Below are 18,071 nucleotides of genomic sequence, written 5' to 3' on the forward strand. Positions count from 1 at the left end.
ATAAAAAAAAGTATTCACATCACAATATATATTTTTAAAACATGAGCTAATCATGCATAAAATTATTTTTTCTAAGTTAGCTCATTACCTATGTCATCTTATTAGAAAAGCTTCAATTGATCAGTAGGAAAATAAATTATATTAGAATTTTTTAGAATACTAATAAAAGAATTGAATAATTATTTGATGCCAAAAAATAAATCCCAATAAAAATGAAATATATCATTTTGCTTTACCTTTCTCCTTCAAACATACTTATTTAAATACATTTCTAAAATCATTTTTTTGCTAAAAAGGTATAATTTCAAAGTTTATCAAATTTTATTGATTATAATTTTGAACATGGTATATAAACGTATATTTATAATTATTTGTAAACTATTTAAATTACTTATAATGGCAATTGACATCACAGATTATTATTATATAGAAATTAAATACCTTCATTCACAATCATAAAACAAAATTATTTTTGAAATTCTATTTTTCGTATAATCCCAACTTGACATAAATATGATTGTGTGTAAAATAGATATAACATCAGTTGAATGGAAACAATGTCGTTTCAGGCTGTTAGACAATTAAAAACCCTAAAATCATTTTAATTCCTATTTTCGTTTTCTCCTAATCCTTATATCTAATCATATTTTTTTGCAGCAAAAAGAGTTTATATCTATTACTTTGATTTCTTGGATTACTTCTTGTCATTTTCTCTCATTAGCTTCATTCATCTCACTTTCTCTCAATTTAATACTTCGATTCTTAATTTATTTTGTTAAATGCTAATTTTAACTGTAAATGACATTGTTTTAATATGCCCAAATTAACATTGTATTAGTAATCGACAAATATGGCACGTAGGATTTCATATAGTATTTCAGCACAAAATTTGACTAAAAAATAAGCGAGTATGCAAAATAAAAAATATATAATAATTGGATAATTTTAATATATATTTTAAAATTGATGTGCAAAGGCCACTAAATTTATATACAATAGTAAACCAAAGAGAAAAAGTAAACGTTCGTTTAGTATTAAGGAGATGTGATATTTCCACAAAAGAATTAAAGGTGTCTCTTTATGTTATGCTTAATAAAATAATTCAACATATAAATATAATGTTTCAATGATATTTATTTTTTTTATCAAAAGAGAAGAGAGTAGAAACAAAATTTTGTAGTAGAGAAGGAGAGAGAAAAAATATTAATAATAACGACAACCTTAAAACAACCATATAAATAAGAAAAGACAAAAAATATGAAAATTTGAATAAAAAAAAAAGAGGAGAGAGAAAAAATAAATATCTTAAAATTTTAAAATATAATAATTTATTTATTTTAAATTCATATTTGATAATTTTTATTGTTGGGAACTTAATGAAATATCATATTCCTTGTTTTGATGATACCAAAATCAATAGGTTTCTTTTGTAATAGACTAGAACTGCTCGAACTCAAGTGTTAGAGTTCTTTTTCTAGTTTAGCTTGCTGTTTTGAAGATTGAAGATTGAAGAACGAAGGACTGAAGACTGAAGACTGAAGTTGCCGACTGAAGCAACAGTCGAAGAATCAGTTTCGGACTGATTACTTAATACGTGCCACGTGGAATCAGCAGACTGATACCAAAGTCAAGTATCAGTTAAACATTCTTCCTCGGACTGAACCTCCAACGTTCAAAGGAAGTCACGTACTCCAGAAGTACAGCCGCATTAAATGTAGAGATCTCAAGATCGTCCTTTCTATGCAGAGGATACTCCTCTTTGGTGATTACCTTTTCATAGATGTCGTATCTCCTACTCGTTCTCACCAAATAAGGAACCTCGAAGATTGAAGCCTCAACCCAAGTTCAAATTTCTCTCTAACGGAAGAAATCTTGAAGACCTTCTCCGCCAACGGATCTATTCAAGACTTCTCCTATAAATAGCGTTCGAAGATCACTTCAATCTTCACCGATTCAACAACATAAGCTGAAACTCTGCCAAAATTGTTTCTCAGCATAAACCCAAACTCTCCAAAGTTTGAATCGAAGAAGAGAATCCCAAAGCCTAAAATCAGTCACTGCTGATTACATATATTCTCTTAGACCTTAGGCAAACCTTGCTTATCCAAAGCCTAGGTCAAACTAACTCCAAAGAACTTGTTTTTTGAAGTTTAGTTGGCAAGTTTTCAAACCTATCTTCGATCGACAGAATCGAGTGTTTGAGTTGTAAAGGAGTTCAGGAAGGTACTCTGACTCCGTGAGATCCTAGTGCACAGTGCGTGCTAGGAGTGAGAAATCCAACAAGGTATGTTGGTACTGAAGATTGGATCTTCAGTTGTTTCGATTGTGTGCACCCGCAAGCACACGTTCCGGTTTGTTGTGCACCCGTAAGCACGAGCATCGGTTTGCAGTGCACCCGTAAGCACTTGCAGTGTGAAGTTGTTGGTTTTATCAACCGACCGTGGATGTAGGAAGTGTTTTCCGAACCACGTAAAAATCTCTGTGTCATTTACAGCTTTCAGTACTTACTTTCTTATTTGTGCTCTTCCCTTTGTAAATTGAAAACTGATTAAGTGCAAAGAGAAACTTAAGACTAACAACGTGTTCAACTCATAGGCTATTGCGAAACAAAAGTTTTCCGCTGCGTGTGTTATCAATCTGACTGATCTATCGTCTGATAGTCAGTAAGATTTATAACATCTCTGTTTATCAAACTCGACTGAAGCTTTACGTGCATCAGTTAAGTTATTTCAACTTAACCGATAACTCCTTACTGAAGAGTATTCAGTATCAGTCGTCAACCTTGTTTTGGTCAAAACTCCTATCAGTAAACAGGTGTCTGAGTTTGTGTTCAAAGTTTCGTTTTGATCTCTGTGTTGAGATTTCTAAAATTAGCCTATAGGTGTATTCCCCCCCCCCCATACACCTATTCGAGACCCTCCGGACCTAACATTTATACCAAATTAAAGATCTTGCATTTATCTTTAATTTAAGATATATATAATGAATATGTTTTTAAAATAAAATTTAATTTTTTTAAAAAAATCACAAAAATATGGTAAAGAGAATATGAGAGAGAGAGAGAGAGAGAAAATATGTATGGAAAATTGAAAGAAATCGTGTGATGAAAAATGAGAGAGGAAAGAGGAGAGAGAAAATATATGAGATTAGAATTTATTGAATTTTGTAAATACTTTTAAAATGATTCTTTAATTATTATTTTGCCACAAACTGTGTTTTCATATAATAAATAGATGTGCATGTTTTAACGAATGACGAGTGGCGCGTGCGGCGCTACGATTTGTGGGATTTTGGGTAACTAACTTATTCGAGTTCACTATCCACAGGCCAAATTGGCCAGAAAATTTAATGTGATCAACTGAAATTGGACTTCAAAATGTTGGCAACTATGAGTTGTAAACATTTTGATAATTTGTTGCCACGATTTTAGGGGTTTATCTGGAGATCCACGGAGGGTATTGAGTGACAAAACTGAATCTTGTTACTTGTTAGGAGTAATATTTTAGCTCTTCCTTCAGTATCACATCTTCTCTGTCCCATTGATAATAGCTTATTTTATCTGGATACAAAAATTAAAGATATATTTAAAGTATAAAGTAAGTAGAGATCACTTGTAAGAGCATCTCCAATGGACGGCTCTAGCGTGATGAACATGCATTTTTTACCTCTTGGTATGTCATATTTGATGGTTAGTTAAGAGGTTTTTGTGTGTTTGATGGTTTATTTTGAGCTTATATTGGTTTTTGGTCAAGAACTTGTCACTCGCTTGTGTTTGAATGTATTTTCAGAAATAAAGAAGCAGAATTTGGAATATTTGGCTGAAATACAAGTTGTAGTTCATCTCGAGAGGAGTTTGTGAGCGCAAACGGTTTGTAAATCAGAGTTCGAACGAGGGAGAACGAGCTAAAACAAAATCACTGCGCAAGGCCGCGCGAGGTCGCGCGGTCCAGGCGCGCGGCCGCGCGACCCAGCAGCGCGACGAAGGCAGAATGTCTGGACAGCGCGCACAGGTAGGCCGCGCGAGGTCATGCGGTCTCGGCGCGCGGCCGCGCGAGACGCCGTTTTCTCGCCCAGTTTCTGGATTTTTCACTTAAAGCGCGATTTTGGAGTATTTTTGGAGCTTGAAGACCTAGGGCATATAAATACCATCCAATAACTTATTCCCCAATCATCTTTTATCATATTTTACATCTTTTGGAGAGCTTTGAGAAGACGGAGAACACCATTGGAGCAAGAACTGAAGATTCTCAATTTGACTATGGTTTTATTGTTGAATGTTTAATAGTTTTATTGAGATATTGATTTTTAGTCATATGTCTATGTGTGGCTAGAATCCCTTTTTCCCAGGGTTTAGGGAGTAAACATGATTTGAATTTCTGACTGTTTGATTCAATTAATTCAGATTGTTATTCCTTTTTATGTTCTTGTTATTATTGTTTGCTTTATTGATTGGCCACCAATTTAGCATAATCATAGGTTTTAATTTGAGATCGGGAGATGATAATTATTACCTGAACTAAGAATATAGAACACATATATTTAATTTTAAAGGGAATTGATATTTGTGAGGGCGTTAATCCTATGAGCTTTTAGGAGTTGCACGTTAGAAGTGCGATCCGGGGACGGTAGCCTTGCATGTAATCAACGGTTTGTATGCCACGGGAGTGGGTATAGACTAGTTTTGAGATTGCCTTAGGAATCATCTGATTAATTGAATTGAACATGTTAATTAGGAGAATCTGTTGAAACCTTTACCTTGGGAAATCTTCTCTTATCTGTTTCACAGCTTGATTTATTTTGTTTCCAGTATTTATTTACTTTTTTTAGTTTTAAAAACAAAACTCTCAATTTCGATTTTCCAGATAGAGGAATAATAATCTAGGATAGGTATTGGTTCTAATCAGTCTCTGTGGATTCGACCTTGTTTGTCACTATACACAATTGCACTCGTACACTTGTGGCATGTTAATAAAATAGTGAACATAGCGCCGGTTCGAGCCTCCCGCCTAGAGTTGCACCACCGCTGGTGCAGCGAGGGGAATCGAAGCGGGGCTTATGGGCAAGCTGGGTGCGAGGCGTTTGAGGAAGGCGTGTACTATGCACGCAATGATTTAACAAAAAAAAAAAAGAGGAAAGAGAAGCGCCGCTGAGAACAGAACAAACGCAGTGAGAAGAAGAAGAAGTGTCGCTGAAAATGCTAGGGCTTGCAGTAATTTGGTTGGTTCATGTTGTATTTTTCATTTTCTTTTAATTTAAAAACTCACTTGATTTAAAATAGTGGGCTTTTTGCTCTATTTAATTTTTATTGACTTTATGTTAATATGCTCTAAATTTTTTCTATTCTTTTTTGCTATCTAATTTTTAATTTTTAATATAACTTTTTAATTTTATAATTGAAGAGATTAATTTGAATGAAATAGAAATAAAATTTTGATGAAATGTTGGATTTGAAAATTAAAGAGCAAAAATGGGATAAAATAAAAATGTAGAAATTAGAGCCAATGAATTGAAGAGTGGAGGCTCTAAGCTAAGGACCACCTCTTAGGGCCTCTTTTTAGAGTCTTCCATTGGAGATGCTCTATAAGTAGTGTAAAGTAAATTTATAGTATAAAATAAGTACTTCCTACATCATATTTTAAGTGCGTTGTTACTTTTGGACACAACTATTTAGAAAGAGTTTAATTATATTATTAAGTGGTGTGGTGTAGAGTTGAAATGTGATACCTAACATATTCTCACTTTTTGAGATTAATTTTTTTCATAAAGGCAAACAAGACATCAAGTAGGACAACCCAAAAAGAAAAACAAGACGCTTGAAATAGGATGGATGGAGTATTATTTTTGAACTAGGCCATTATCAACGTGACATATGAAAAAGAAAAGTGAGCCCTATAAATAAGATTAATCACACCCTTAATTTTTTTAATCACCCCAATTAATACTCACTCTTAATCCAATTTTTTTTTTCTCTCTCTCTCTCCGGTAAGAAAAGAGGATCTACAGCGGCAATGATTGCTTGAGACGCCTAGAGAATCGAGAGGGCGGGGACGTGAGGGAGACAATGCTAAGGGAGGCAAAGGTGCAGAGGGAAGCAGCGTTAAGAGAGACACATGGCCGACAACGTTGAGGGAGACGAAAGTGCGGCTGTGCTTGAGAAAGGCACATAGGGAGGCGAGAGGGGGGTGGTCAGCCAAAGCTTGCTCTCACACAGCAACAATGGTGAAACGTGAGGAGAATCTAGAACTTGAGTTGGGGATTAGGGCTTTCATACAAGAGCGAGAGAGAGGGGGGGAGAAGGAATGACGCAATTTGAGGGAAACGGCACTGAGCTAGACACAATGGTCAACGGTTGCTTAGGGGAGGTGTTGAGGAAGGTGAGAGAGTGGCTATCCATTCTGTTGTTGTTTGCAAATGAAGATTGGGAGTGGGAGTTTGCTGATGGAGATTGCGGCTGACGCTGAGGTTGTTGACGCATAAGGGAGATTGGGGGTTGGAATTGACACAGGACGCCATTAGAGATTTTTTCACTGAAAAAGACGATAAGTTCCATCTATAAAGAGAGAACATTAACTAAATTTATTAAAAGATCCACACTGAATTATGGAAAGAAAAAAAAAAGTTGGCCTCAAAATTTTAAAACTCATTTATTAAAATTATTTGAAAGTATTTAGGCTAAGTACTAATGTACTCACTGGACAAGCATTTTCTGAAACAATTCATATTTTCGTAAAGACAGTTTATCCAATCACACTTGACACAACTTAGAAGATTTTAAAGTAAAATAATTTCTAAGCATGTTAAAATATTTCTTTCATTTGTGCGCACATGTCACACTCCATTTTTGTTACTCGCTGTGATCCCAGACCTTTAGCCACTGTCGGATCCATTACTCCTGCTTACTTGAACTGAGGGCGCAACCCAGACAAGTTTAGTTTGATCTCAGGATGCTACCCGGTAGGCCTTATATCACATGCTCCGGAACACATCCAGCCGAGCACCCTTATAACGCCTTTGGCCAGTGCCCGATGGAGATCAACCCACCGGGTCAACTAGCATGTGTACACAATTCCCAAGGAACATGTTAGGTCATAAGACTAAGTTTATCAGCAATCATCCAACCATCTTCAATATTTAATTAATTTATCTCTCTTCCACATCACCAATATTCATCCCAACCCAACCACTTCTATTTTTATTGGTTTATCAATGACCACCCAACCATCCAACCACAACATTATATATAATTATTTTGTTATTATTTTTAATCGTAATAATTTTAGTAATATTAAATATAAATTAAAATATTACAAAAAAAATTAAAATGAAAAAAAATAACAAACTAATAAAAATTTAAATTACGACAAACTAAAAATAGAAATTACAACAACCCAAATTCGAAATAGAAAAAAAAACAATACATACTAGCATTTAATTATCATTGCCAAACTTTTGCCATATATGCTCGATCAAGTCATGTAACAGAGAGTTGTGAGCTGCTCTATTGCGAAGTTGGGACCTAGTTGTCATATAGCTCGCTAGGCTTGCAATCCTATTTGTAGAGTATACGAAATCATTAATTTCCTATCCATCTTCACTTGGACGAGTATTCTGTCTTAGTCGATCTTCGATGAATTCTGTAGGATCATGATAGTTAAGGTAAGTGCTTCTTTCATCTTCCACTATCATATTATGCATGATGATGCAAGCAATTATTATTTTTCCCATAATATCACGATCCCAAATAAGACATGGCCGCTTGATAAAAGCAAAACGCACTTGTAAAACTCCAAATGCTCGCTCAACATCTTTTCGGGCAGCCTCTTAATGTTGGGCAAACAACTGGTGCATGCTTTCGAAGTTGTGGAGCAGGAATAGATTTGATAAATGTCGCCCATTGAGGATATATACTATCAGTGAGATAATATCCCATATTTCTTTCGCGGCCATTAACGATATAATTGACCTTAGGTGCTCGACCTTCCAAGATATCATTAAAAATAGGCGATCGATCAAGTACATTGATATCATTTCTTGAACCTGGGGTTCCAAAAAATGCATGCCAGATCCATAGGTCTTGTGATGCAACTGCTTCCAGAATAATTGTTGGCGTACCGCTTCGTCCTGCATATTGCCCTGCCCATGCAGTAGGGCAATTTTTTCATTCCCAATGCATACAAACAATACTACCCATCATGCTTTGGAACCCTCGCCGTTCTCCGATATGAAGAAGAGCTGTCATATCTTCTTCAGTGGGCTTTCGGAGGTACTCAGCTCCGAAATTAGAAATGACACCTTCAACAAATTTGATAACTAATTTACGAATGACTTGGGCACTCATTCGTAAGTATTCGTCATGTAAATCGGCTGAAGTGCCATATGCCAACACCCTCATAGCTATAGTACATTTTTGAATTGGAGACATACCAAGACGGCCAGCTGCATCAGAGAGTTGTTGAAAATATCTATCGGTGGCGACGAGCTTGTTCATTATACGTTCGAACAAAGGCTTTCGCATGCGAAACCTTGTTTGAAAATATTCTGGGGGATAGATTGGATCTTCTAAAAAGTACTGCTCGAACATACCTTCATGACCTATCTCACGTCTTCTTTCAATATACCGCCTTCTTGTTGTAACGGCATGATTGGTAGGTTGTACTGATAGACTTGCGGCATGGATGACCACATCCTCAATGATGCGATCAAGTTGGCGATTATGTTCGGCAACGCTTTGTTCTCATGCTTCATCATCGCTAGAATTTGAAGCACCAATATTAGAATTTGAGGCCATTTTTTGAAGATGAGTTTTTTCTATGTAGAGTATAGAAGAGATAATTGTTCTGAGATTTGAAAGAATACATGGATAAGTATATAAGCAAGAGCATGATTCAGAAATCACATGGGTGGTGTGTTGTGGTAAAATCGGATTAACACAATTCAATACGCAAGTGCACATAGTCTCAACAAGTAATAAGAGGAAGTATTCCAAGATCGTCTCCACAGTGAATGCAAAATTGAACTTAAACTATCTCAGCTACAAAGAAATAAGCAAAATAAGAACTACTTGAAAACTAGAAAATAACTAAAGCTTTAAATCAAGAGGATGGTTTTCTAATAAACTAAAATTAACTAAGGTTGGTTAAAATCTTAACTAAAGTTAACTAGACAGAAGATAAAAGATTAAACGAAGAAAATATATAAGAGAAACGGACTTGGATTGATGAATCCCTCTTTGTCTTTCACACGGAACAGATTGCTGCAGCAATATTCAAGCAAAACCTCACAGTTATGAAAATTCACAAACATTCATAGAACTTTCCCAAATCCTATGGTTTTTCCTTCTACAACTTTCTCGAGCATATTCCTATGCCAAGTCAAGCCTAAACAACAGATACACAGCTCCAATTTTTAACCGCACACAAGGCAAATAACATATTCCTATACCGCATGCTCTTATGCCATTCAACCTAGTCCACTACTCCCAACCTTTCCAGAATCAAGATGTAGCTAAATATCTTGCAAAAGATGGTTAGTCAAGAGCAAGAAATAACATGAAGCATAGCTGAATGGAAAATGAGAGATTCACTAAAATAAAGTGTAAAGAAATTACAAATCTAAGACATAGAGTTCATCAACTATCCAAGCCTCAAAAGTTTAGCTCATGCTTAACATAAAGAAAGAGAAAATAAATTCAAAGCTAAGCATGATGCTAACAGTAGCCGGAACTAGAGTTTGCAGAGTGAAAAAAAAATGAGTAAGAGAAAGAAAGGAAGCTAGAAATAGTAAGGATTAATTATGTGCTCTGCTTCTTTCTTCTCTTCCTCCAAAAATAAGGTCCTTGTCTTTAATTTCAGGTGCTCCTTCTCTCTATCGTGCTCCCCCTGCTTTCCTCTTGTTTTCTGAGTTCTTCCCCCTCAATTGCGGATGCCTCCTAGATGTAGCAGCTATGTTTCCCCAAAAATAGCCCATGAAAAGACCATGTTGCCCTCATTTGTTGTAGACTTCAGGTGCTCCTCTTTCTTCGTTCGATTTTTGCTGAGAGAAGTTCAACTTTTGTGCCAAATAAGCTAACTTTCACTTTTAGCAAGTGGTCCCTTCTCTTTTGCACATGAAAATCTCGTCCAAGTCAACTAAGCAGAATGTTGTAGCAAAATGTCAGCAACGCTGTAGTCCCTACACAAAACCAACAAAACTCTCATTTGTCTATATTTTTATATGAGATTAGCTAACTTTTGGCATCAGTTTTCATACATCTCAATTCTCAAACACCCAAAGACGAAACAGCGAAACGATAATAAAACGTAAAAGAAAACCTAAAGAACTACACAAAACATGCATCAAACTCTTCTTAAAAGCTTAAAAGAATGAGTAATAACTCTTAATACAAGAGTTATCATGGTGCCACCGAAAGTAAAGGCTTTTGGAAATGTCATTGAAATTATACAAAATGAAATTACATTGAAATTGCACAAACTGAAATTACATTGAAATTGCACAAACTGAAATTACATTGAAATTACAGAAAATGAAATTACACTGAAATTACATAAATCAACCATACAACAATAATTTAAATAACACAATAATTAAAAACAAGCATCATAAGTTCGATTACATTCCATAAAGTTCTGCCATTAGTCGATGTTTGAGAGTTTCCTCTCCTGGAGATAACTGAGTTTTTTTCATCAACGTATTCAACGTAGATGTTTTCATTTCTTTTTCACGTGTGATCCTCATTTCACGTAGTTCAGCAGTGAAAGCATTTGAAACTATCGAAGATTGTGATTCTGTTTGTTTTCCTTTTTTTTGCCTTACCTTTAGCTTTATCCCTACCAATAGGACGCTGAAATTTCGAAGCATCACTACCTAGAGTTTCTGGAGTGGAGTCGGTTGGAGGATTCACGTCTTCATCTGTCCTTGATTTTTTTGAGCTGCTGCGACTTTCGTCAACACTGTCTTCGTCGTTTGGATGAGAACGTCGTACGTAACCAGTACTTTCCAATTTCAGTTCCCAGTTCGGATAGCTGCTCATAACTTTTTCAAACACCTCATGGTGAGTAAACTTATTTTACCATAAATTGTTTGAGGTGCTTTCTTGATATTCTCTTTGAACTGACTGCTCGTTCGTCGCTCATATGCTTTCTGTATGTAGCAACCCACAAAGTTACATTTTTGTTGAGGCGTTTGAAACGTTGCCTCAATGATTCCAAGGACCTTGGACCTCCAATTCTTGGATTATCTGCGCGACTTTGCTCATACATATCTGCAATACTTCTCCAAAATGACTTACTATTTCGGTTTCTGCCAACAATTGGATTGTTACTGACGAAACACCGAGCAGACATTAGTGATATATCTTCTATATTAGTCCAACTTTGCGCATTGTTGGAAGGGTTTGCAGAAAATTTTTTAGAGGTTTGGTGATTTTCAGAAATAGGGGAATTAGTTGGATTTTGCGAGAATTCTGAATTCATAGCATAATCAAACTCTGGGAATTCATTGGAGCTTGGAATATCAGCAAGATTTGGATAATAGTCTTGTGAGGGGTTGAAATTTTAAGAGTTGAAGAAAGAATTATTGTCTTGATCCATTGAAAAATAGAGAAAGAAATATTAGATGTTATATGTAGAAAAGGAAAATGGAAGAATTTGAAGGTGTGTTGAAATATAGCAAGAGTGGTCTCTATTTAAAGAGAACGAGAAAATATAAATTTTGGTATTTTTTTTATTTTTTTAATATTTTATATAAAAGATATAATAATTTTTATCAACTATCTAAATAAAATCTAATGAACCAATTAAATCTTGACAAATGTCATTCCACCATTCATCCAAGCTAGATGAGAGAGAGAGACCACCCATGGTCTATTATTTATCTCGGTCGACCACCTCAAGTCCAACCCATTTTATTATTTTTTTTTTCACTTTTCACATGTGGCAAGAGACCTGGTCTCTCTTTGTACCGATAATCCTAGTCTAAGAGAACCTCAATCGATTAACTTATGCGAGCCTTAAACAAAACAGAGTGCACAAAAATATTTTATTGGATAAACAGTTTGCATTTTATTAAAACATTTAGAGTTCAATAACTCAATCATACATTTGGAAAGTAAGCCCACCTGACGGGCAAAGCTTGTCGTTTAATCGTAACTCTGAATTGGAATAGCAACGCTAATCCTCCTGATCCACAAAGCCTACAAGAAATATATTCTTAATAGGTCTCCTAAATCTAATCTTAAGTCATAGTACAAGTGCATAATAAATAATAATCTATGATTCATCACGTCAGGTTTTCAAAATTTAATCATAAATATTTGAAAACTAAATTCTGAGTTAAAGACACCAACAATAATCCTTACTCGATTTTCTTTAAAAAATGAATTTATAAATAAAATAAATTAAATCATAAATACTTTTTATTGCATAATGTAAATGCAATTTCATATCATGCTTAGCATATAATAAGTTATTACTTAAAACATGCACATAATAATATTATTATGCAAATAATTTTTTTTAAATAAATTAATTAAACTAATGATAGTTCAATTAATTAAAATATGGCGGCCCAATTTAATTAATCTAGGCAGCCCAAAATCCTTAAATAAAATAAAGGTCCAACTTATTAAATAAAGTCAATCCTATAGTTTAAAGGGTTAATTACGCCAAAAATCATGAACTTTGGGCCCATTTCCAAATTTTCCATGAACTTTGTTTTTTATCAAATTTTCTCTGAACTTAAATGCCTGAACAATTTTTCCATGATTTTCAAAAATCCCCAAAATTGAGTGTTGACATGGCATTTCTAAGTAGCCTGAAATATGACGTGGCACCGCCGGATGAAAATCAAAACGACGTCGTTTAGTAGGGGTAAAACGACGTCGTTTTGAGCCCAAACCTGAGAGGCGGCGGATCTGAGGAGCCTTCCTCCGACGGCACTGAGACGACAAACGGCAATTCCAGCCAAGGAAGACGTCAAACCAGGACGGCAATTTTTCCAGAGTCGAGAGGACTGGGGGTCGTCCTTTTTGCTTCGATTAGAGAGAGGGGCGGCAGATCTGGTGATGGTGGCAGATCTGGTGGGGGAAGGCGGTGGGCAGTGGAGAAAGAGGGGGCGACAGATCTGGTGATGGTGGTGGGGGAAGGCGGTGGGCGGTGGAGAGAGAGGAGGCGGCAGATCTGGTGATGGTGGTGGGGGAAGGCGGTGGGCGGTGGAGAGAGAGGGGGCGGCAGATCTGGTGATGGTGGTGGGGGAAGGCGGTGGACGGAGTTGGTCTTCGCGTGGATTCCATCTGCACTGATTCCGTTGGTCTGCGCGTCGATTTGGGTCTGCGCGCGGTGGGTGGTGGACGGAGTTGGTCTGCGCGTGGATTCCATCTGCACTGATTAGGCCTTTGGTGATGGTGGTGAGGGAAGGCGATCAATTTTGGGAGGAAGATTTTTTCTAGACAAAGAAGATGACGGCGGTCGGCGGTAAAATGGAGGGAAGAGCAATGGTTGTCACCTCATTGTAGAGGTAGGAGAGTCAGGCGAAGGCGTCACCGATCGAACGAGGTCTCTGCCTCGGCGGAGGTGGTGGTCCTCAGCGCTGCTTCGCCGGGGGAAGGCAACGGTACATCTGTTCGGTAAAATAATTGATTTTTTTTTTGTTTTTTTTTTCAAGTAGGCGCCACATCTGCTCGGTTATTACCACGTAGGCGCCATGTTAGCTCAGTATTGCCACGTAGGCGCCAGCTAAGACCGGACCTTCACCGGAGGTAAAAACCGTGGAAAAATTGTTCAGGCATTTAAGTTCAGGAAAAATTTGATAAAAAAACAAAGTTCATGGAAAATTTGGAAATGGGCCCAAAGTTCATGGTTTTTGGCATAATTAACCCTAGTTTAAATAATTAGGGCCCAACACTTCAATAATAATCAGCCAATCAATATTAAAAGATATGGCCCAACTGTACAAAAAGAAATAGGCCCATATTTTAAAATAAAACGGGCCCATCCCTTTAATAAATCTCGGCCCAGTTTTCAAGCCCAATTCTAAATCTAAGAAATCAAAGCAAGACAGCTTTTGAGGGGGGTGTATTGGGCCTATTGCTATAGACATGGCTTAAAGGTGATGAAGCTGGTCCTGCCTACTTGTGTAGTGGAGTGAATTGAGGATTTGACAATTAAAATTCCTCAAGATTAAATTATAGGAATCATAAAATTTTTTCAGGGTTCGCTAAATAAATAGTTCGTGCAAAAGTTCAAACACTCGATATGAAAATTATATGCAATGCATATGAATTTAAATAACTAAATTTACAATGTTTTTGTAAATCATTTGTGTTGGAATTAAAATAATTTCTCTTTTATTTTCGGACGTGAATCATCTTAAGCTCCTAAGTTCAAAATTACCCTAAATTTACAGGTATTTTTTATAAAATCAAATGATTTATAAAATTAAATAATATTTACAAATGACACTTTTAATAATGAAAAATGATATTTTTAATGCATGCAAATGATACTTGCGAATGGGTCGAGAAATTAGACCTCACAAATGATACATTATAAAGGATCTTTGTTATAAATTCAAAGGATATTTTGTATAAAAATAAATGATATATTACAAATGAAACTTTTAATGCATACAAATGATACTTTCAAATATGACTGAAGAGGGTATGGACATATATATATATATATATATATATATATATATATATATATATATATATATATATATATATAAAATAAAAATCTAAAAAACTCGATAATAAAAAAAGTAATTAAAAAGACAATCCAGGTGAATTGGGCAAACCAGACCAGACTCAAGAAGGTATAAAAAATGCAGCGCTTGTGGGACTCGAATTTGCGACCTTGTGGATGCAAGGTACACGGTCTACCAGCTCAGCTAGATGCTCATAATTAAACTCAACATTGTAGTATATATACGCATCCTTGCACGTTCGGATGCACTGTATGTCCAAATGTACATTATATATATATATATATATATATATATATATATATATATATATATATATATATATATATATATATATATATATAGGGAAAGGCTAGAATAAAAACATATTTTTTTGTATAAAATAGGAACTATTTTTAGCCCTTAGATCATCAAGATCTACGGTTGATTGGTTTGTTGGATGAATTAAGGTCCTGAGTTCGAATCCCAAAGGTAGTAAAAAAATTATTTTTCGCAATTCATACATTTATACAGTGAATTCATACGTGTTGTACATAAAATTCATACATTTTTGTTGGTTTGTAGTTTTTATTTTAAGAGCTATTTTTATTGTAGCTCTTCCCTATATATATATATATATATATATATATATAGATAGATAGATAGATAGATAGATAGATAGGGAAAAAATTCTATTGAGAAAGACAAATATTTAAAGAAGTGAGAAACAATCTCATCCATTGATCATGATCCAATAAACGGTCCACAATTAAGAATAAATCTCGTGTCCAGATTTTGATGAACATATCAATAATTGTGATGAACATGTCAGTATTTTTTTTATGAACGGGGGTATTTGTTGAAAAGATGTGTTTGTTTAAAATTTCGCATTCCAGGATTCGATCCCCAAACGTTCAATAAAATTATTGCTATGTTCATAAAAAACTATTAACATGTTCAACATTCCTAACTTTCAGAAAAAAAAAAATTAATTTCTAAATAGAAGCTAGGGAGAAGATCAAATGAGAATGGACAAATGTGGTGAGAATGAAGAATGATTGTATAAGTCAGTATATTTATTGCATAAAATGCTTGTAATTTGCATAAGCTGCTTATAATGATTGCATAACGAAATTCAATTAATTAGATAAAAGTTTCACTCCCTCCACGATTCGAACCCATGTAAAATTTTTATACAGTATTATACTGCAGTTATGCAACACTATATACTGATTTATACAATCATTCTCATTTCTCACAAAAAATAACATTCTCAGTAAGTATATATATATATAGGGAAAATTGCACCTAAATACACAAACTTTGCCAAAAATCCATATTAGACGCGAAGTTAGGATTTTACATTTTAATACACCAACTTTCGTTGTTGTCCAAATTTGACACGACTTAATTCTTAAAAATTCAAAAAACAACCCATTTTTGTAAATAATTATACAAAGACCCACTTGTATTATAATTTGGGACATTTAAACCAAAACAAGATATTTCCTTATGATGTTTTCTTTTAAACCATTTTAGGCGCGGATCAAAGATTAAAAGAAAACATCATAAGGAAATATCTTGTTTTGGTTTAAATGTCCCAAATAATAACATAAGTGGGTCTTTGTATAATTATTTACAAAAAGGGGTTGTTTTTTGAATTTTTAAGAATTAAGTCGTGTCAAATTTGGACAACAACGAAAGTTGGTGTATTAAAATGTAAAATCCTAACTTCGCGTCAAATATGGATTTTTGGCAAAGTTTGTGTATTTTCACGCAATTATCCCATATATATATATATATATATATATATATATATATATATATATATATATATATTAAAATTACACTCTCACGCTCACACTGTCACACACATGACACAACACATTAGATGAATCCAAACTGCAAAATTTATTTAATAAGATTACAAATTTTATTAAAGTCTCACCAAGATCGTGTGATAAATTATATTTTTATTTATTTAGTTATTTAATTTAATTTATATTAGCTTGATATTGATTTATAAATAAATAAATTAATTTATTATAATATATCAATTTCATAAAATAATATACTATATTTTATAGTATTAAAAAATGAGACAATACAACTTAAAGTCTCTTTCAGAATAAAAGGCATGGCCCTCAAATGAATAAGGGGACAACTACCTTATTTCTGGAATTTTTTTTATATTTTGTTGACGCGATCAATATCAAGATTAATTTAATTATAAAATTCTTTAAAATTCTTGCAAAGTATTTCCTTCGTGGTTTCATCCCTAATTTTTTTTTTTTTTTTTATCATGTTATGAATTATACGAATTTCAATAAAATGTGATTAGAGTTGCTAATGGAATAACGATTTTATTTTAAAAAATTGTGATAATTATACGAATCAGAAAAAAATTGTGATAATTTTTTTATGAAGGAAGACCATATTAATTTTATTCATGATTATAGTTATAATATATTTACAAAAATATTCAGAAATAATTCGCTGATACGTTGACTGGTGGTGGGTGGGAGTTGTGCGTGATAATCAGATATATTATTATAAAGGAGAAAACGTAACATTGACAAGAACCTTTCATGATTTCATCATTACCATGAGGCCATGGTCCCTTCCTCCCTTTGGACATATATCATGTCACATTTTGATTCTCGTTTTATATTTTGTACTCCCTCCGTCCACGAAAAAGTGCACCATTTGGGTGCTGGCACGAGTTTTAAGTAAGCTGAAAAATGTGGTGTAAAGGTGGTGTAAAAAACTAAAACGGTAGTGTTAATGTATTGTGGTTACTTTTACTAATCTTGCACTAACTATTTGGCATTATTTTATTAGGTGAATTAAATGAAAGCATTTAAATGAGAAAACATTAAACAAAAGTGCCGATTCAATAAATAAATGAACTTGAAATTCAGAAAATAAATAAATTGGAAATAAAATTTTCAGAAAATAAATAAATTGAAAATTCGAAAATAAATAAATAAATAAACTGAAAATTGAGAAAATAAATAAATAAACTGGAAATAAATAAATAAGTAAATAAACTGGAAAATAAATAAACTGAAAATTCAAAAATAAATAAATAACTAAACTTGAAATTCAGAAAATAAATAAATAAAATGGAAATAAATAAATAAACTGGAAATAAATTAACTGAAAATTCAGAAAAAAAAATAAATAAACTGGAAATTCGAAAATAAATAAATAAATAAATAAACTGAAAATTCAAAAATAAATAAACTTGAAATTCAGAAAATAAATAAATAAATAAACTGAAAATTCAGAAAATAAATAAATAAATAAACTGGAAATAAATAAACTGGAAAATATAAACTGCGATTTTATAAAAAGAAAGAAAAACCTAAAAAAAAACCCTTGACAGCACA

General features: G+C 33.8%; 1 protein-coding gene across 1 annotated transcript in view; it reads right to left on the reverse strand.

The window, feature by feature from the left end:
• The window catches only part of LOC131012585 (protease Do-like 7), a 498,535-nt gene that overhangs the window by 350,296 nt on the left and 130,168 nt on the right, over positions 1–18,071 (reverse strand). The window lies entirely within an intron of this gene.

This window comes from Salvia miltiorrhiza, chromosome 2, assembly GCF_028751815.1.
Source record: "Salvia miltiorrhiza cultivar Shanhuang (shh) chromosome 2, IMPLAD_Smil_shh, whole genome shotgun sequence".
Lineage (NCBI taxonomy): Eukaryota > Viridiplantae > Streptophyta > Magnoliopsida > Lamiales > Lamiaceae > Salvia > Salvia miltiorrhiza.